This window comes from Galleria mellonella, unplaced genomic scaffold (genome assembly GCF_026898425.1).
Source record: "Galleria mellonella isolate WM207_F2 unplaced genomic scaffold, CSIRO_AGI_GalMel_v1 utg1634, whole genome shotgun sequence".
In the NCBI taxonomy this organism is placed as follows: domain Eukaryota; kingdom Metazoa; phylum Arthropoda; class Insecta; order Lepidoptera; family Pyralidae; genus Galleria; species Galleria mellonella.
The window spans coordinates 1,761,115-1,784,249 of NW_026442007.1; the positions used below are offsets into that span (position 1 = coordinate 1,761,115).

The following is a 23,135-nucleotide window of genomic DNA, read 5'->3' on the forward strand; positions in this document are numbered from 1 at the left end:
TTCTGTTATGCCTATGGTACTATTCATGTCTATAGATGACAGTTACCACTTTACTTGGATATGGAACGTCACATTTTTTAGCATTCCATTTTGCATAAAAAAGCTTATAATTTTGATGACATGTTCAACGTTGTTTATGTAACTGAACAACATGCAACATTTTTGCATACATGGCAGTATGCAGAAATATTGTTAAGCAATATACTTAGCGTCGTATTCGAAATGTTTAACTGTGTAATAACTTAGGAGGTACATTGTTCTATCCCATCTTTTGTTTTATGTCAACACTCGTGCGTTCCATTTTTAGATGAAGAGAGCTCTAAAGTACTCTCTCTCTCTTGAAAAATAAAAATACACTCTTTATGCAGAAAATGTACAAGTAGGGCACATTTTATTACACATGCACTTTATATTATTATATTGTTTTATTTTATTTTTCAACAATAATACAGCTTGCTAGATAGACTCGTCGTCGCAGCCTGTCTACGCTTGTTGCACCGGAAACATTTCTCGCGCATTTTTGATGAAACTTAGCTGGCTCATCAACTAATGGAAAGCGGTAACCATTACTTATAAACATTGACAGCACCGTGGACGACACGGTATACACTGTATTACCCATGATTGTGTGTTATAGACTCTGGAGTTATAAAAAATAATAAATTAAAATTATATTATGAAAATTTTCTTATGTGTTAATAGAAATTTACCGTATGTTTGAATTTTTTTTTAATGAGTGATAATGGAATGATGAATCCATGTAGAGTTAGGCGCCTACAGTTTTGATATCAAAACCTTCAAGAATAGAGCCTTTATATATTAAATATTTTAATGTATCCAATATAAATTATGTACAATAAAGATTTTACAATACAATACTTCCTAAAAGGCCTCCAACACAACTGCAATTTATTTAACCTAAGGGTGGCGGTAATCACTTACCATCAGGCGAGCCGCATACTCGTTTACCCCCTATATTATAAAAAAGGGTCACTTGACTCATAGTGATGAATTCACAAAGAATTGACCAAGATAGTTACCAGCATGGAACCGCATGGAGGTCGACCTGATTGATTAAAAATCTTTTTTATCTTTTTATAATTCACATTCCCCATATGGTTTTGAGTATTAATACTCATGCATAGACTGCTTGTATGACATAGATTAACTGTGTCTACATTCAATAATCAGACCTGAAACAATGGGGGGAAAAAGAGATTGTTAATAACAGGGTCTAATTGACCCATTGCCAGCAATACACCCTATTAGGTCGACCTCCACGTGGTTCCCTCTGGAAACCATCGTGGTTAATTCTAGTTATCATAGTTAATTCTACTATTTGTCACGGTGGGCTAACTGGCCTGCTCTCATCGTCACCTATCATCTCTCACTGGTGCCCCGCCAGCGTATACCGATAGCGCAGGCGAGATTACTGTTCCATCATCACCCATTGAAAAAAAAACCTAAAACAATGATAGGTAGATAGATACTCTTATTGCTTCCTCCAAAAGATTACAATAATAAACATATTATAGATATAAATAATTGCAGTAAATAATCACAATGAGAAAACATTTTTTTTATGCTACTTAGAATGGCAAACAAGCTGATGGCCCACCTGATGGAAAGTGGTAATCGTCGCCTATAGACATGAGCAGTACCATCAACATAACAGAGTATACTGTTTCGCCCATGATACCTCCCATGCGTTGCCAATCGTGAGGACTCAGGTGTTATTCCTCTGTACCCTGTAAATTCACTGAAATATCTCACCCTTCAATAATAAATATTCATACCATATACATGCAAGCTACTTGTCAAAAGAAATAGGTGAGACAGAGGTCTACGAGCGTGCACAGACCTCTCTCTAGTATTATTTGAATACATTGTTTTATATATAAAATTAAATTTCATAGAACGCTTTAGATTCATTAACTGTCACATACATTTTCCATGAAACCAAATCATATTCAATAAAATTAATTTTGAGTAAAAAATAGAGCCGAATTCATGTAATTCCAAATGTTGTATTTACATATTTGAATGCGATAAAATAAACAATGTCCAATTCTCTTTTTCGTTTTGAAATATAAATTATTTACAAATACAACTATGTATTCGACATTATTTTTTACCTGCGGCTTCGTTTGCATAACTGGGTTATATTGAGCGATCAATAAAAGTATCATATGCACTTATTCATCCAAAATAAACCGTTAAACTGCTAAGAGTTATCAAATAAACTCAGTTTCATATCTATATAAATAACAATACAAACTGAAGTGTCAAAAGGCTGGTTACATAGCTCGAAAAACAACAACATATGGGGGAAGAAAGGTTCTTGAGTGGCGACTCCGTATAGTGACGCCTTTAAATGCAATGCAGGTAGTCAGTAGATGCAGGTGACTCAGGACCGTTCTTTATGGCAGTCTATGAGGGAAGCCTATGTCCAGTAGTGGACGGATAATGGATCAAATGTTGATGATCATGATCTACATAAATAGAAATCAAATACCGAAAGTATGTGTCGCTTCAGAACGAATGCACTTGTTTGGGTGATTCTTTTTACATTATTATGATTGCCTCGTCAGACCAAAATTTGTATGAAAAAGGAGCTTAAATATGATTTGAAAAAGTGGAAATTTTGTGTTAAAAATATCTCCATATTAAAAGTGAGTGAATAAGTGAAAGGGGACATTTGGTTACATTTTAATTATCGATACAACAGTGCGAAGACGGGGCGAACAACTAGTTCACAATATTAGTGAGCATTCGGAAATATACAGATAGCAAATCTAACAAAATGAGAACTAAAAATGAGAAAACTGTCAGTAGCAGTCAGGGACGTGACGTATGAGCCCTCTAGTGCAAACTCATAAGTAGTGCGCGGCAACCCTCGTCACTCGCTCACGTGAATTAGTGAGCGATGATAAACACGACCGAAAAAAAAACTAATGTTCAAATACCACGCTTGGAATAGCTTTCATAATTATTTTTACGAATACTATAAACTATTTATATAATGTATTTTAACTTTCGAGTACCTAAATGATAAAATTGTACAAGAACCGGACTGTAAATGGCAATAAATATGGATTAACTTAATTAGCCACTCGCTGACTAGTACGAAACAGGCCAGCGAGCCTAGTATAGTGTAGGCACTGTTTAGTAAATTATTTATAGAGTTTATATATACTGCCATATCCCACCTTTTATACCCCGAAACACAGCCATGCAAACACAACTGCTTCACGGTTGAAACACGAATGGTACAAAGGTATCCAAGCAAACGACTTTTCTACGAAGTCTCCCTCTGATAAATACATAAAGTATCCTATTTGTTAAGATATAACCATTTTTTTTATTTTCCAGGCGTTTATACGTGATTGAGTATAGAGAAGAAAGAGATATACAAACATCTTCACAAACTTACATACATACATACATATCTGTCACGCCTGTCTCCCATTAGGGTAGGCAGAAACAATGGAACGCCAAATGCTTCGATTCAAACAAACTTCTTTCGCTTCTTCCACATTCATCAATCTTTTCATACACGTTCGCCGGTTACGGGTACTTTTAATTTGGCCGTTCTTCAGCACGTCGCCTATTTGGTCAACATACGTCCGTCTAGGGCGGCCCTACCGACTTCACAAATTTCTACATATTTTATATTAGAAGAATGTAAAAGTTAGTTTGTTTATTTGTTACCTGTTGTCACCTTAAGCCTGAATCAAATTTGGTATATATCTTACATGGTAATTGGCACAGAGAAGAAGGTAAATCAAAAGAAATCACGCGGAAAGAAACGCAGCCAATAATTAATTAATAAGAGATTTTTTATCCAGCAATTTTTAAAAGACGAGTTTCTCGATTCGTCCGTATTTTTTATTGCTATACTGTATTATGTATTTGCCTATTCGTGACTGTTTTTAATGGTTATTTTTTACAATAAGGTTTACTACCGTGCTAGTCTTATATTAATTTAGCGACGATTAAAACAGCTGTTTGTCTTTACAGAGCAAAAGCCTGTTTGTTGTGAAACAAAGTCTACTTGTAAACACAATTCCCTGTTTTGAATTAGAATATTTTTAATTTAATTTTCTGCGTACAGGAAAGCGCTGTATGGGCCGATGGTCTGTTTTTTAATGGATAATAATGGAATTGTAACCTCGTCTGCGCTAACGGTATACACTGGCGGGGCACCAGTGAGGGATGATATGAATACACCTGTAATTCAACACGATTTTTTTTTATACGACTTAGAATGGCAAACAAGCTGACGACCCATCTGATGGAAAATGGTAACCGTCGCCTATAGACATGAGCAGTACCATAGACATAACAGAGTATAGTGTTTCGCCCACGATACTCCCCATGCGTTGCCATTCCTGAGGACTCAGGTGTTATTCCTCTGTACCCAGTAAATTCACGCCATATCCCATCCTTCAAACCGAAACACAGCCATGCAAACACAACTGCTTCACGGTTGAAACATGAATGAGACAGAGGTACCCAAGCAATCGACTTTTGTACAAAGTCTCCCTTTGGTAAGTCTCCAAGGGGGACCACGTGGAGTCCTGACATGGTATATTTCTAGCAATGGGATTGGATTGTCCGTATTACTAAAATCCCTTCCGCCCCTGGATCGATTGATGATAATCTTCGCTAGACAGTAGGAAGAAAGTGGATGGTAAAAAGCAGTGCACCGTTTCATTTAAAGCCATTGAGGGGGGCGGGGGTTATATCCATCAGAGGATCAGAATAGGATGACAATATTTACGTAATATCTCGTCGTTTATCGGTACGTTTTGACGCGGTTTTAGATGCACCTGGGAAATTTGAGTTAGATAGATAGATAGATAGATAAACACTTTATTTGAGCCATTTAACACACGTAAATTAATGAATAAAATGATACAATTTGATTATTTACATTTTTCAAATATAAAACAACATATAAAACATAAAATTAATATTGGAGATATGTTTTCACCAAGTGTGTCGCAGTGACCCAAAAAGGCTACAGCTCAGTGATACTTTTGCTTAAAAGCAAAGCACTGATTTTCAGCTGCAACCTGAAGCAAGGCTACACGGACGCGTGCAACAAACCCAGAGTATAACCTGTGTAACCAATTTAATAGCAAAAGGTAAAATTATATTATATAGACACATACTTATATAGATGATGCATAAATAATATAATATATTTCATTAATTAATTAAACATAATATTTAACATATATAAATAATAATTCGCCACAGTAATTATGTTAAAAGCAGTCGCTACCAGGCGACTAATCCAAATTTTTGCTTATTTAATAAATGTTGCTTTATCAATTTTTTAAAAATTGATTTGGATGCAGCTAGTCTCATTGGAGGGGGTATGTTATTCCAGCATTTAGTCGCCTGGTGGCGAAAACATCCGGTAAAAGCGACTGTCCTATGGTTATGAACCGCCAACGGGGGCCGCGTTGATCGAGACACATTACATCCATAATAATTGTTGAAAGTCGGAAATTTGAGTTTTTTATATAGATATTCAGGGGATTTAAATTTCAGAAGATCAAACATAAGTACAGCAAGGTGCAATCGTCTACGTGAGTCCATGTTCAACATAGATGCTTCATTCAAATATGGTGTAATGTGACTACGAGGTGAAACAACAAAGCAAAAGCGACAGCACGCATTCTGAATCCTCTGTATCATTCGACGAGATGAAGAAAGGAGACGAGGCCCGTAGACCAGATCACCATAATTTAATCTGGATAACACAAGAGATTCACAGAGTGTAATTCGTGATCTTTCTGACAACAAATTTCGTATCTTGTATAATATTTTAAGTCGATAAAAGCAATTCCGGACCAAACCCAACACATGGTTTTCAAAACGCAAATTACTGTCAAAAAGCACACCAAGGTTCTTTGCCTCGCAAACATGTTCAATATTTGTATCACCGATCTTTACAACTAGATTATTGTTCGATGCCTTCTCAATTTGATTTTTCGAGCCAATTACCATATATTTTGATTTTAAAGGATTAAGAACAAGAGCATTATTATTAGACCATGCAGCGATGCGATCTAAATCTTCATTCATTCAAGTTTCGAGTTCAAGAGTCAAGAGTTCGAGCAAATATGATTATTTGTCGACCGTCGATTGATGAACCACGCCCATGATTAGATGAACTGCGTTACTTACTGTATCTGCTATACTTTTAATAGGTTTCATTCATATATTCGTATATATTAGGAGAAAAGATGTCAGTATTAATTCTGTGCCCCGTCTGGACATTGTCAAACACGGTACAAGTCATCAGGCATTAGTGTTATTTAATAAATTACCTGTCCAGTTAAAAATTATACAGACTCAATTCTTTTAAGACTAAATTACGATCCCTTTTACTGGAGTAATGTTACTACTCCGTACACGATTTCTGTACTGTTGATTAATGTAAATAATTCAAAATAAATTTGACACATATATTATAATACAATGAAGTTGACATTGTTTATTGCAAAATATATTTATTATTATTGTTTATTTGCAACCTTAAGATTGTGAGGAATATTGTTAAAAAAGAACATAAACTTTTAAAATATTTTTTTTTTGTAATTATATTCGTTATAAAGGAATATATATATTTTTTTGCAAACAATCAAATCCAAATCTTTTTACCGCCTGATAGAAAGGGTGTAACCGTCGCCTATAGACAAGACTCTGCCAGTGTATACCGATAGCGCTTTCAGGGTTACCATTCCACTATCATCCATTAAAAAAATACTAATTTATTAACTTAAAGCCGCGGAATATATTTATTAATAATAATTAGATATATTTTGTTTCAGGAATGGAGGAACTTACCGTTGCAACACCCACCTTCGGTGCAAATGAATTAAACTACTGATTTAACACAAAGGTAAGCAATATGAACACTACTGTCAAATAATAACTATCGTGAGTTATACTGTATAGTTATTATTAATGTTGAGTTTACTCATCTTTTAAGATTAGGGATGTTCGTCCAGTTTCGAACTCTACATCAGCCCTTATTCATGAGCGCGATTCACGGCTGTGTCACGAGCGGCATTTCGTGCATTAAAATTTTTAAGTGTCTTCCTAAAAAGTTTGAATATTTTATACTTTTATATGTTGATGATGATATCGACCGTTATTTTTTATTATATAAGGTAAGAAACCAACGATTTTCCAAATTCAAACTAGCTTTATTCAAAAAGACTTTTTTACAAACACTTTTAAATCGTCAATTTTTTTTTAATCTACTACAGGGTTCGGAAGGTTGTTATCTGTTGATAAGAGCCCACAAGAGACTCAATTACTCTTTTAAATCTCTGTTAACATTATGTCTATTATGTCTAAAATTACATGGTCGTTAAAAGCCAGTGCATGATCGACTAATACCATGTACTTTTGTCATTCAAGTAATCGTTTAGTGTGTTTTGTTCAATAAGTGTTTTTTTTTTTTAATAACAGTTTTAAACTTATTAAAACGCAGATCAGCAGGCAAGCAAACACACTTTCATATTTATTATATTGTAGTAGTAAAAAATTATTAGCAAGCAGTGAGAGCTTTTTAACGTTTAATTGTGGTCCGATGGTCCTTAAATCGAATCTCAGCCTAAATCTTTGAATGTTTCTAATTTATTATTGAATAATTTAAAAATTATTATCACTTGCTTTGTGACATAAAAACTTTTCACACCAGAGGGCGCTAAATTCAGTAGTTATATTATATAGAAGGTAACTTTTCCTACTCTATTACAGCGACTATCCTTTGCCCCTTTTAAGATTATGAAATGACATTATTGCTTTATATTATTACCACATAAATTTACCGATATAAAGGGTTATACAGCTAACTTTATAATAATAGCAACACTTTAGACATGAACTAGTTAATGACGCCGTACTGAAATTATTATGAAAGTTACAAACGAAAGTGTTTATTGCACACATAATTTTAGAGCTCACAATCGCTTGGCGTTAAAACATTATCCCGTGTATTGAAGAAAAAAACATTGATGTAAGAAAACCAGATTACATTTTAGATATTCAAGGTTCGAGATCGCCTTTAAAGTAAAGTAGGGTTGGGCAATATATAGCAATATATATATTTGTGTATACATATACATATACATATGTTAAAAGTTTGTTATCCAAAAAATAATATTGGATAACAGTGTTTTAAGGTATTCGAAAATTGAAATCTGATCGATATATGCAATATTCAAATGGGGTGATGACCTTTTTCCCACCATCAATGTCCAGAGAAACCCAATATATATATATCGGATCGGTATCCATAGTCATTAGTCACTTATTCAAAAAACAATGTACATTGTGTCTGAAATAAGGGATAAACATACAAAAATCATTACATTAATCTGAATATTACAACCATCCAATAACTATAATAATAACAATAAATTATAATAAATAAATTCTGTAATAAACAATGTCAACTTCATCGTAATATTATATACATATGTCAAATTTATTTTTAATTATTTACATTAATCAACAGTACAGAAGTCGTGTACGGAGTAGTAACATTACTCCAGTAAAAGGGATCGTAATTTAATCTTAAAAGAATTGAGTCTTTGTATAATTTTTGACTGGACAGGTAATTTATTAAATAACACTACTGCCTGATGACGTGTACCGTGTTTGACAATGTCCAGACGGGGCACAAAGTTAGTACTGACATCCTTCCTCCTAGTACTCTCCCGATTTTTTCTATTTTGCTCTGTTTCAGTTTTCAGAAGGACCTTTACAGAATCAGTAAGAACAACATATTCCCCATACCTTCTTTAAAGACCGCAACATCGTATAAAACACGACATTATTTTACCAGAGGGAGACTTTGTACAAAAGTCGATTGCTTGGGTACCTCTGTCCCATTCGTGTTTCAACCGTGAAGCAGCTGTGTTTGCATGGCTGTGTTTCGGTTTGAAGGGTGGGATATGGCGTGAATTTACTGGGTACAGAGGAATAACACCCGAGTCCTCTGGAATGGCAACGCATGTGTAGTATCATGGGCGAAACAGTAAACTCTGTTATGTCCATGGTACTGCTCATGTCTATAGGCGACGGTTACCACTTTCCATCAGGTGGGCCGTCAGCTTGTTTGCCATTCTAAGTTGTATAAAAAAAAATATTAATTCGAATATTCTACAAACAGGAAAAAAAAAACAACAATGTAAGTTTATCTCTAAATAGTATTAAAGAAAATTACAGTCTACACCTGTCTACCTCTTCGTTTACTTCTTATAAACCGCACACTTTGTTTTGGATTTTCTTATCATTTATATATCTGTCTGTCTAATTCTATATCCGTGTGAAACCGGAACAGATCTCTAGTTTCAACTAAAATACACATACAAACTGATTTCAATAGCATCTTCCATCTCTATCGTCGTTTAAGCTACTCTTCGCCCATTGTTAAACATAAGCCCTCTTACGCCACCCCAAACATTATACTAAATTTCATTACGATTGGTTGAGCCGTTGGGGCGCCGAGAGACAAACAAACAAACTTACAATGTTTGTAATATTGTTTATTAAGAATTTAATTACTGCAGACTCTTCCAAATGTTATAATTTAATATTTTTATTAGATACTAGTTTTATATCGCTACTTCGTTTGCGTGACTGGAGTATTTTGACTAGAGTAAGAAGTAGCCTATATCTTTTTCCATATTAAATATTACGTGTATGCCAAATTACTTGACGATTGTCTAAATAATTAAGGCACCAAAAACAATTATAATTAGGTTAACAAACAAACTCACTACTCTGTTTTTGATATTAGTATAGAAGTAAATATGATTTTTTTTTTTATAATATCACATTTTGATGTAACTGCTCAAAGACATATTTTAGATAGATAGATAGATACTCTTTATTGTTTCCTCCAAAAGATTACAATAGTAAACTTATTATAAATATAAATAATAACAAGAAATAATCACAGTGAGAAAACAATGGGCGACCTTATCGCTAAGAGCGATCTCTTCCAGGCAACCTTTGGATGGAGAGGAGTGATTATAAACAGTTTGATCACAGGCACGATGAAGATCCTATTATTTCTAAATATTTATCTCATCATCATCATCATATTAACCGTCAACTGTTCAAGGCTGAACATAGATGAGACCTATTGGGAGGTTCCGTTAGTAGTTGCTTGACAGACAGGTTGGCTACTGCGATTAGTGATGTTTTAAGAGAAACACAGCTACCCTTCTGTCGATCATTAAGTTCCCTTAGTCGCCTCTTACTACACTCACGGGAAAGGAAAGGAAAGGAAAGGTGGTCTATTCTACTTCGGGACCACACGACAATATTTTATCTGAATTTAGTAGATTGATTTTTTTTTAATACATTCTCATCATAATTATAGAAAACATGTTCATTGAATGAAAGCTAAAGAAAAAATATAGACTACCTTATAATGAGATAGTGTAAGTCATTTTCAATTTATTAAAACATATTTTTTAATATATAAAAGCAATTTAAAGGAACTTTAATATGTTTGCAATTTTATACTTTTACTCACTCTGCGTGTTCTACCGCCTGTACAATGGATTGTGCTCAGAGGAATTGTTCAATATGATGCCCACAGCCACTTTCTACCATCGTACGGCTCGCCATCGGCAGGGAGTTCATCCTCATGTCCTACAGCCTCAATGGTCGCGTACTGCGCGGTTTCAGAGATGTTTCCTCCCACGAACATTCAGGTTGTGGAATGAGCTTCCTGCCGAGGTTTTCCCAAGAGACTACAGCGTGGGGTTCTTCAAAAGGGGGGTAAAGAGGTTTCTTCAGGGTCGGCAACGCACGCGTAATACCTCTGGTATTGCAGGTGTTCATAGGCTACGGTAACCACTTACCATCAGGTGGGCCGTATGCTTGTTTGCCACCTCAGTGGTATAAAAAAAAGAGAGATTTTATAAAAATAAAAGGTCAGGTGGGAGTTGAACTCACACACACGAAGGTTTCACATGATTGAGATAAAAGGAGCTTTATTACAAATCCCATACAAAATAGATACCTTACAGTTATTGATACTTTAATTCGAATGTCTTATTTTAGTTTTAAGGGCTTTTTGATTTCTCAAAAATAATGCTAGTTTGAGATTTTTTTTTTCGTTTAATATTAACAAATACTTTTAATTTTTCAAATTTTGTCTTCTAAAATTTCTAAGATAAGGGGAAAGGGCTTTTTTCTCACTATTTCTATTATAAGTAAAAAACTAAGAAATGAATATTTTATTAAATTAGGTGTTATCTTGCGGAAGTCCATATCATTGGTTATTTGATTAGAATTATTTCCATTATATTATACCAGAGGGAGACTGTACAAAAGTCGATTGCTTGGGTACCTCAGTCCCATTCGTGTTTCAACCGTGAAGAAGTTGTGTTTGCATGGCTGTGTTTCGGTTTGAAGGGTGTGATATGGTGTGAATTTATTGGGTACAGAGGAATAACACCTGAGTCCTCAGGAATGGCAACGCTTGGGGGTATCATGGGCAAGACAGTATACTCTGTTATGTCCATGGTACTGCTCATGTCTATAGGCGACGGTTACCACTTTCCATCAGGTGGACCGTCAACTTGTTTGCCATTCTAAGTTGAACAAAAAAAAATCGTTTAATTCCGCTACTATTAGTATGTGTGTGACTGCCAACACTCGAAGATTGACCACCACTATTATTACCGGAAGTTTCACAACCTTTCGCATTAGCCATCAATCTTGGACTGCCATTTTGTTCGCGCACGTTTTGCGACACGTGTTTTACCCCAAACGAGGCATCTACAGGCAAATTAATAGATCGCTGCTCGGAGCCTAGTGTCAAGCTTTCAGCACCCAAATCATACAAATGTACGAATATAGCCGTTTCATGTTATAATTTGAAAATTGGCGATCAATGACAAAAGTCAATTTTAAAATTTTGGGTACCTTTTTTGTATCCCCAGTAAGAACATTTTTTTTTCATTTATTTCCATTGCAGTATATGTGGGCCAACAATATGTATAACTAATTCAAATTTCGAATCGATAGCATTGGTACTTGCTGCGATATAGCACAGTGATAGACTGATCGACGGACAAAGTTGAACCATAGGGGTTCCTTTATAACTTTTTGTTACTGAACCCTAAAAATTGACTACGTGGGTACCCCTATCCTACACGTAATTCTATTTTTATTTTGTAAAGTGAAAATATGAGTACTAATGTAACATAACATCTTATTTCTGACATTAAATTATCGTTTGCTTCATCAATCAAATATTCGTTTTCATAATCATTCATAAAATATATCATATGACTTGGAGTCCAAATCCCATACTTTCCGAACCAAACAGGAAGTCATACCATTATCATCGTTTCTGGTAATTGAAGTTTTTCCAGTAGTCGCCACACTTGACTGGCGGATTGACAACCGTAGTTAATTTTACCATTAATTTGCTTCGTCGCCTCTTACGATGCCGAGGCTACATAGTAGAAACCAACTAACCAGGAATTAAATTTCATAATTATATATATATATACGAGGTTTGTCCGGAAAGTACGTATAAAAGTTTTTTAAAAATTTTATTTTACAATTATTCAGGTAAATCAATTTTATCCCCTTCAAAGTACTCCCCCTGTGACATAATGCACTTGTGCCAACGCCGTTTCCACTGTGAGAAGGCTCCTTGAAAGTCCTCTGGTTGTAGGTTTCTCAGCTGCCCCGTCGTAGCTTTTTTTATCTCATTTATGTCCCCCAAATGCCGCCCCCGAAGTACCAATTTGGTTTTTGGGAACAAGAAGAAGTCACACGGGGCCAAATCCGGCGAATAGGGGGGTGTTCGGTCACCGTAATGGAATTTTTACTCAAAAACTCACGGACAACAAGAGAGGTGTGGGCAGGGGCATTGTCGTGGTGAAGAATCCAACGCCCCTCTCGCGCCAATTCTGGACGAACTCGTGCCACACGAGCTTTGAGGCGTCTGAGCACATCGACGTAGAATTTTCCATCAACTGTCTGGCCTGGAGGGACGAATTCTTGATGGACAATCCCCCGAACATCGAAAAAAACAATCAACATTGTCTCGGCCCTCTCTGAATCTTTTTAGCCACTTGTGGACGGTTGGTTCCTTCACAGCATCATCCCCATAAACTGTTCTGAGATCGGCAAAAATTTCACGGCCATTCTTGCCGAGTTTCGAGAGAAACTTGATTACGACGCGCTGCTCTTCAACGGAAGCGGGCTCCATGCCGACGGGGTTTCGTTAAGAGGTAACTTCACAGATGGCGTGACAAGCCAGTTCGCACCGCACGGCGGTCAGACCAGAACTGAAGCATTGTTAGGGACATAAGGAAGGGGTCCTGCGCTTACCTGGCCTCCCCACTCCTCTTTCTCGCATTCCAGAACACTTTTATACGAACTTTCCGGACAGACCTCGTATATATATATATATAAATGTATATATACTATAATTCAAATGTCTTAATATATCTAAATAAATGTCTATATATATATATATATATATATAATATATATATATAGACATTTATATATATATATATATATATATATATATATATATATATATATATATATAATTTTATAAAACTTTACCTTTCTTTTTAAACATTAAAGATATCAAAATATATTATCGTGCTTTTACGCGCTTAATTCGCGAAATGACTTCCAACGTGTCAACGTCTATCAACAAATTTTTTTTACTTAAAATGGCTTAAAAAAGCTTTACAACAGTAACGTGTATTTCCCCATTTTTTTCCAAATGAGCTCTTATTTCTGGAATCCTTAGTAGTTCTTTATATTGCGTAAAAGTGAGTTTGTTTATTAACTCTTAGCGCTTTAAAGGCTTAACCAATTGTCATGCAGTTTGGTATTTTGGCATTTCATTCTTTGGAATAGAAAAGGACTTTGACTTAATTTCATATATATTCTTTATACACACATACATACATATCTGTCACGCCTGTCTCCCATTAGAGTAGGCAGAAACAATGGAACGCCAAATGCTTCGATTCAAACAAAAATATATATATATATATATACTAGCTGACCCCGTAAACGTTGTTTTACCACTTATTGCGAAATATAAAAATCGCAATTGAAATATAGGGGTTGATCGTAAAACGATGAAAATAGAAAAGATAAAGTTATATGTATTTTTCAATGCTTAGTTATAATAAAATAAAAATAAATAAAAAATGTCAAAAAAAAAAAATTAGGGTGGGTCACCCTTATCATCGACGGGTATGAAAAATAGATGTTGGCCGATTCTCAGACCTACCCAATATGCACACAAAATTTCATAAAAATCGGTAAAGCCGTTTCGGAGGAGTTTGGTAACAAACACCGTGACACGAGAATTTTATATATAAGATTATATTCGATATATTCTTTATTGCACTTGTAAAAAAAGATTCAACGATTAGTTTAACAACTTGTCAGCAAGGGAGGGCTTATCTCTAAATGAGATCACTTCCAGTCAACCCAATGTAGTGAGAGAGAAAATTATTATCAGGTAATCTGGTGCAGGAAAGGTACAAGAAAATTAAGAACTTAACGTAATTTTTTTTTTCTTTATACAACTTAGAATGGCAAACAAGCTGACGGCCCACTTGATGGAAAGTGGTAACCGTCGCCTATAGACATGAGCAGTACCATGGACATAACAGAGTATACTGTTTCGCCCATGATACCCCCCATGCGTTGCCATTCCTGAGGACTCAGGTGTTATTCCTCTGTACCCTGTAAATTCACGCCATATCCTACCCTTCAAACCGAAACACAGCCATGCAAACACAATTGCTTCACGGTTGAAACACGAATGGAAATTTAAAATAAATAGTATTTTTGTGTACAATAAAGAACTAAAGAACTAAATAGTATACTAATAAATATAAGAAATTGTAAATATGTATATGTACAAAAGATAATATAAATACATATACAATACATATATAAGAAAGTGCATAGTATTAAGTATTATTAGTTAAAAATGGCCACTTCTTTTCTTGAAGGAAGTAATGTAAGTTTATTTCAGTCAATCAATAAACCCTAGTTAAGCAAACGACGTCGCGGGTAGAAACTAGTGCGTAATATATTACAGTTAAGTAAAGATGCGTCTTTAAACTTTGCGGTGTTTTGTGATTGAAAGATGTGGCGTAGTTTTACAAACACACCAACCAAGTTGGATTCGCAAAGTTCAGATCGATACAACTTCGAAAAGTAGGTGAAGCTGCGCGTTATGTATTTGTTTACATAAAACATAAGGGGTAAACTTAATAACGACGTGCCAGTAATTGAGTTTGCTATTCAAATAGAAATATTTAGTTAGTTTGTTAGACTAACAAATGCTGCTAGCAGTTTTGGAGCGTATTTTTAAGCTGCTTCTTGATTTTTTCAATTCGGTTATATTTTTTTTTTTTTTGTATATTTGTCGCCCCATAATTCCATTAGTTATAAACCGATTTAGAAAATTATTTTTTTATCTAAAAAGTACAAAATAAAGACAAAATGCTTCTATTAAAATTTTGTCAGTTTAGTAGCTAAGGATAGAAGGTAAGATAGAAGGAAAAAGGGGAAGAGGGAGACCAAGACATAGTTACATCAGACAGATCAAGGAAGGAGTCGGTGTCGTGTCGTATCAAGAGGTGAAGAGACTCGCTGAAAATCGTAGTGAGTGGCAAGAGCTCCACCGACAAGAGCGCAGCTCTTAAATACGATAGATAGATATATAGTAGCTTAGTTTTTAAATTTAGTTTTTGCCACAAATGAAGTATTTTTTTGTGAAACACGATTTTAAATTATTTAAGACGCAGCTATGTCTCTAATTTTGAACTTATTTTCATACTTCTTTTTAAAATTAATAGCGTTTAATTCCATGTTTATTTTGAAACGATCTAAGTTGCCAAATTTATAGAACAATAACTGCTTGTTGCTATACATTTATATATGTATATAAACACGCGTTCCCACGTTCTAAATTCACATATGTACAATGTGAGATATCGACGATACATAATTGTTGTATAAAAATGTTTTGTTTGTTCACGATTGAAGTAGCTTTTTTTTATTAGGCAAAATGTACTGCGTCAGAATTGGAAATGATCAGATTGGAAATCCGCAGTAGAATCAAAGCAACAAATATAGTCTAAAAGACTGTTGTTATTTGTCAGAATTATTTTGTATTGATAATGAAATAAATTAAGCTGCCAATTTTTTGGTTCGTCCATCAGAATTATTTAAACTATTTTTTATTCTTAAATTAAATCAGCCAAAGATTGATAACTATTAAGAAAGGTCATAATACTTATTTAGTTAGTTAGTAACTTAGTAATAGTCAGTTTTCAATATCAAATGTTTATAAACGCAAGCGTACTAACAGTAACGGAAAATAATAAAACACTAATCAATCAGTGATAAGGACAGGGTCGCCAGATGCATATTTTTATTTCTATCTAAATTCCAATTGGTTTTTTTTTCAAATTAATAATAATAATTGTTGAGATGGATGGATGGAAAAATAGACGAGAACTTTTAATATTTCTTATATTTTATATATTCTAGACATGCGACGCAAGTGACAGAGGAAATCAGAGAGCATAATACAATATGGCGTGCGCAGAGTTATAGTTATTCTCAAAACGATAGCAGATGGCGCTACGTGTCCCCTTTACATAAATATGATTATTAAATTTAACATAATTACAACAATAATAATCTATTTATTTGGAATTAACTTCTAGCACCAGTATTTCCGAACCGATACGATAACATAACCTTCAAGAAAAGAGCATATTCCTTTTTAAAAGGCCGGCAGCACACATGCAATGCCGTTGGTGTTGTGGGTGATCATGGGCGGCGAGAGTCACTTACCATCAGGCGAGCCGCATGCTCGTTCGCCCCCTGTGTTGTAAAAAAAATCACGCGCAATAGAGATGTGTACAAGGAGTGTATATACAGAATGTGCATATACAAAAGGCGACTTTATCGCTAAAAGCAATCTCTTACACCTTAATATGATTTCCTTTGTTTTCACAACTTATTATTTAAACTTGTTTGCATTTTTAGTATATTTTATCATTTAACCATTACGTGGATGACAGAAATAAAACTGTTTTCGTTCTCTATGCTGTCTTCATATCATTCCAGCACCTTTACTGGCATATTCTGTAATTCAATAAATGAATACCAAATCTATCGAAAAAAATATACAAAGTTCGCCATTTCAATTTCACTTTTCCACGAAAATTTTTCTAAAAATTTCTTTAAAAATTTCGCGTATATAAAATATTTTAGCCAAAATTGCTAAAAAAAGATATTTAATATGGCAACGCTAAATGTGAACCTTGGACTGAATAACACTTAACGCAACAAAAGTCTTCATTTGCTTGATAATTTTTATCTAGTCATTTCTAACATGATTTTCTAGGGGGGAAAGGGATTGTTAGGAATGGAGTTTGACAGCCCCATTGCTAGCAATATGCCTTATTAGGTCGACCTCCACGTGGTTCCCCTGGAAACCATCGTGAACAATTCTTGTTGAATTCGTCACGATGGGCTAACTGATCTACTTCATCCTCACCTATCTTATTCTTCACTGGTGCCCCGCCGGTGTATACCGATAGCGCGGGTGGGGTTACCATTCCATTATCATCCATAAAAAAAAAAACATAATTTTCTATACTAATAACGATAATCGATAATAGATGGCAGCAAATTAACCTAAATAGCTGATAACGATTCGACATTTGTAAATGTGTTTTGAACGCTGTAATTGTTTTCAGTCTGTATACAGTGTACTGGCGTAAGCTCTGTTTTGTTACATCTAATTGGATCCAATTGTTCTACTATACAGGAGTAATTTGTAGATTGAATCAATAACAATAGATGCTAATTATGGTATCGTGTAATAACAATAATAGATGTAATATAGCTGTTATTTATAATGGACAAGAATTAATCAATTTTGATTATTAACAATTTGTATCAAAAATGTATTCTCTTATTATAATAATCTTCTGTTGCTTTTAGGGTTTTATTTTCCGTTATACAATTTGTCTATTATTATATTTACCAGAGGGAGACTTTGTACAAAAGTCGATTGCTTGGGTACCTCTGTCCCATGCGTGTTTCAACCGTGAAGCAGTTGTGTTTGCATGGCTGTGTTTCGGTTTGAAGGATGGGATATGGCGTGAATTTACAGGGTACAGAGGAATATTACATGAGTTTTCAGGAATGGCAACGCATGGGGGATATTATGGGTGAAACAGTATACTCTGTTATGTTCATAGTACTCTGCTCATGTCTATAGGCGACGGTTACCTTTTTCCATCAGTTTGATTGCCATTCTAAGTTGCATAAAAAAAATCATTTGCTAATTTTTAAAGTATCTCGTAGCGCAAATGCATCGTAATCGTTATATGTCTTAAATGCATATTTGAATTGCACTATAAGTGATCAACAAGCAATAGTAAGATGTCCTAACTGACGAAGTTATGAAGTAGCAAGCTTAAAAAAATACAATGAAATTGAGAACTTGCTTCTTTTTGAAGTAGGTTGCTAAATAAACATTCGTGTTTCAACCGTGAAGCAGTTGTGTTTGCATGGCTGTGTTTCGGTTTGAAGGGTGGGATATGGCGTGAATTTACTGGGTACAGAGGAATAACACCTGAGTCCTCAGGAATGGCAACGCATGGGGGGTATCATGGGCGAAACAGTATACTCTGTTATGTCCATGGTACTGCTCATGTCTATAGGCGACGGTTACCACTCTCCATCAGGTGGGCCGTCAGCTTGTTTGCCATTCTAAGTTGTATAAAAAAATTAAAAAAAAAAAGATTGACAGCAAATATATTACAATTTTCAGCTATCGCAAACAATTCGCAAAATACGTACTTTAGCTTGTAACGAATGGAATGATCGACCTAACGAGAATGCAGCATGGAATAGATACGTTCATATGCATCGGCAATTTTCATCTACGTATGGAGCCATTTTTCTGTTCATGTGATCGTTTCATGTTGCCCCATACAGTATTGTAGTCGACCAGCACTATACGTCACGAGTGGGCCATGTTAGCCATTATTAACTTCCAATAAAAATACCTCCCCTTTTTTAACTTTAAAGCTTTTACCTGTGCGTTTGATTGTGGATTCATTGTTCCTAAAAGCTTGGCCCGATATTATTACAATTTTAACACTCGATTCTTTTTTCTATATGGAATGAGTTAACATTATGCAGTTGTAAATAGGTCATGGTGTGAGTTATCATGTTTATACTTAACTTGTAACTACCTTAGTTTATTTAAATAATAATTATGTCCATTAGAAAGATTTATTTATTTATTTTTCGAAATATACAATGTCAGTAAAAAATACAATAAAATGCCAATAAACTTAAAAAATCTAAATGACATTGAAAAGTTTAAATAGCTTTAAAAAAAATATGTAATTATAAAAAGTTATATATACTGCAGGAATTTTTCAATGAGAAAACTTAATTGTATTTGTACATATTTGTTTTGTTTTAATGTAATAATGTTTTATTTATTTTGCGTTATTTTGTGTTAAAGTCATGTATTATTTATTAATGTGATTGTTGTGCCCTTCCAGAGTTCATGTTGATTTTTTACCTTTAATAATTTGAGATCTATATTGTTAGAATATGAAATAGCAATAAATGATTGAATCGAATTGTATATGTAAAATATTGGAAATTGTGTAATACGCACTTTTACCCGCGACTTAATTTGCATGACCAGAATACTTTTTTGCTTTTACTGACTGACTTTGACAAAAAATAGCCTATATTCTATCAAAATTTATACCAAATATTATACCAAATTATACAATGGCTGGTTAAGCGCGTTAAAGCACTATAAGGTAACAAACAAGCAAATAAACTAACTTTTACGTCGATAATATTAGTAAAGATAAGGATAAATAGATCTCACAAGTAAAGTTGTATCCACTTTCCATAAAATACTTAATTGGATTCTCAGATATATTAAAAAAAATAGAAAAATATCTCCACTTCTCGTCAGGTGAGATGCATTTATCAATGAACAGTGATTCAATCAATGTCAAATATCAATGTCAATATTAATGTATATTAGGTCGGCCTCCACGTGGTTCCCCCTGGAAACCATCGTGAACAATTCTTGTTGAATTCGCCACGATGGGCTAACTGACCTGCTTCATCCTCACCTATCATTCTTCACTGGTGCCTCGTCGGTGTATACCGATAGCGCGGGTGGGGTTACCATTCCATTATCATCCATTAAAAAAAAATTATGTATAATAAACTACCGTCATATACAAAAAAAAAAAGAAATTAAATAAGTTTGAAAATAGGTATGTTTTTTAATGTGTTGTTTTATATAATGGGATGGTAACCCCGCCTGCGTTAACGGTATACGCTGGCGGGGCACCAGTGCGGGATGATAGGTGAGGATGAAAAAGCAGATCAGTTAGTCTATAGTGACGAATTCCACCAGAATTAATCACGGTAGTTTCCAAGGGAACCGCGTGGAGGTCGACCTGATAGGGTGTATTCCTAAATCAAATCCCATTACTAACAATCCCTTTCCCCCCTAGTAAAAATGTTAGATAATTAAAAACGCTTCTACAAAATAAGGCCTGCTATCACGTAAAAGATTTTCTTAGTGATAAAAACTGTATTAATAGGATGTCTATCTCTCTCGCACCCATTACAATGCTTAAAAGATACATGTGTCAATTTGTTACATATTTGACTATGTAGTATGAATCCATATGATAGTGATATAATAAATAAATAAATAGCATTTCATTTTTTATTTACTCAAATTAAATTATTATATAAGTTTCTTATAAATTTACAATAATATAAATAAATAAACTATTTTGGTACATTTGCTTGCTGACGTTGTTATATAATATATTAAATTTAGAATAAGATTTAATTTTTTTGCTAGAATAAGGTACATTTTTATAGGTGTCACATCAGATAAAAAATACAGTCCAATCTTATTTTGAGACACTGTAGGCTTGCAAATATTAAAACTTGTTATACAAAAAAAATAAAAATAATCTCATCAGAATTACACATACATACAGCAATAATGTTTTGTCACTTTTTGTATTCCGTGTTTTTTTTTATACAACTTACAATGGCAAACAAGCTGACGGCCCACCTGATGGAAAGTGGTAACCGTCGCCTATAGACATGAGCAATACCATGGACATAACAGAGTATACTATTTCGCCCATAATACCCCTCATGCGTTGTCATTCCTAAAGACTCAGGTGTTATTCCTCCGTACCCAGTAAATTCACGCAATATCCCACCCTTCAAACCGAAACACAGCCATGCAAACACAACTGCTTCACGGTTGAAACGCGAATGGGACAAAGGTACCTAAGCAATCGACTTTTGTACAAAGTCTCCCTCTCGTGTTTTTTTTATTATGATTGATTTTTATTTATTGTGACATATCAAAATACACCACAACATTTTCATATTTTCTTCATATGAATATGTTTGTTTCTAAATAAATAATGTTATTACTTTTCCATCCTTTATACATTTCGACATATACTCGTACAGCTATGTTGTACTACCTTTATATATACTTATGTATCAAGTAAATATGCTAAGTGTTCACCTAAAGTGTCAGTTACATCCAATATCCATCCATGTGTCCCTCGCGTCGGGCGCTGTCAATGTTTCGCCAACATTATTGTGAGTAGTGAAGCAGGAAAGATAAACTGTCTTATTTCGTCCCATTCCTATCTCATATCGTATATTACAAAATATACGAATGTTTACCATTTGGTATTTTTATTCAATTGTCTATAAGCAATAATATAGAGGCAAGCGAATGTAGTCCTCTTGTGTAGTTCTATCAACCTAGTGTTTCCACTCGACCTCAACGTGGTTTATCTTGGAAACTATCATGGTTAATTCTTGTTGAATTCGTCGCGATGGGCCAACTAACCTGCTTGGGGAAAAGAGATTGTTAGTAATGCGGGCTACTAATCCCATTGCTAGCAATATACCCTGTCAGGTCGACCTCCACGTGGTCCCCCTTGGGAAACATCGTGCTGAATCCCAGGTGTATTCATCACGATTTTTACAAAAATTTCTCTGCAAGTTTATACTTTCTAAATAAAAAAAATCCGTTTTAAAACTGACGAAGTTATAAGGTAATAAACATAAAAAAATACAACCGATTTGATAATTTCCTTTTTAAAGTCTATTGAAAAGCATATTTATAAGCACCAGAGGGAGACTTTGTACAAAAGTCAATTGCTTGGGTACCTCTGTCCCATTCGTGTTTCAACCGTAAAGCAGTTATGTTTGCATGGCTGTGTTTCGGTTTGAAGGGTGGGATATAGCGTGAATTTACTTGGTACGGAGGAATAACACCTGAGTCCTCAGGAATGGCAACGCATGGGGGCTATCATGGGCGAAACAGTATACTCTGTTATGTGCATGCTACTGCTCATATCTATAGGCGACGGTTACCACTTTCCATCAGGTGGGCCGTCAGCTTGTTTGCCATTCTAAGTTGTATAAAATAAAATAGTGTTAGTCGATCACGGACAGGTTTTTTAATGACCTTGAATTTTAGACATAGTACATATATATATATATATATATATATATATATATATATATATATATATATATATATATATATATATATATATATATATATATACACATAGAGATACACTATCTGGAAGTGGCAACCTATTTCTAAATTCTGGGCAGAAGCTACGAGTACAAGTATTTAATTAAATTTTCCAGAATCATAATATTACAAGTATGCTAATTTTCCAAGTCACCTGTAAATGTATATATTAGACTTTGTTACACTTGATATGAGAACCGAGAGACCCTAAAAACTTAGTTCAACTTGTTATAGTTTATTCCCAAGTAGATAGCATTTTTTTTTTCTTTTGACCAAAACTGAAAGTTTCCCGGTTATCCGCAGGTACGGATGGGAAATAAAACCGGTATATCTTTCTCGGCTCAGTGCTCACAACAAAAACATAGGCAAGAAGAAAGTTTTGACATCATGCGATATAAGGAAAATGGCTGGAAAG

At 34.4% G+C, this 23,135-nt stretch overlaps 1 protein-coding gene across 1 annotated transcript in view; it reads left to right on the forward strand.

Annotated features, from left to right (window-relative positions):
* The window catches only part of LOC113514056 (connectin-like), a 263,683-nt gene that overhangs the window by 172,959 nt on the left and 67,589 nt on the right, over window positions 1-23,135 (forward strand). Inside the window, exon 2 of the mRNA XM_052892627.1 lies at window positions 6,849-6,919. The gene's annotated coding sequence lies outside the window, so the exon portion shown is untranslated. The remainder of the gene's footprint in view (window positions 1-6,848; window positions 6,920-23,135) is intronic.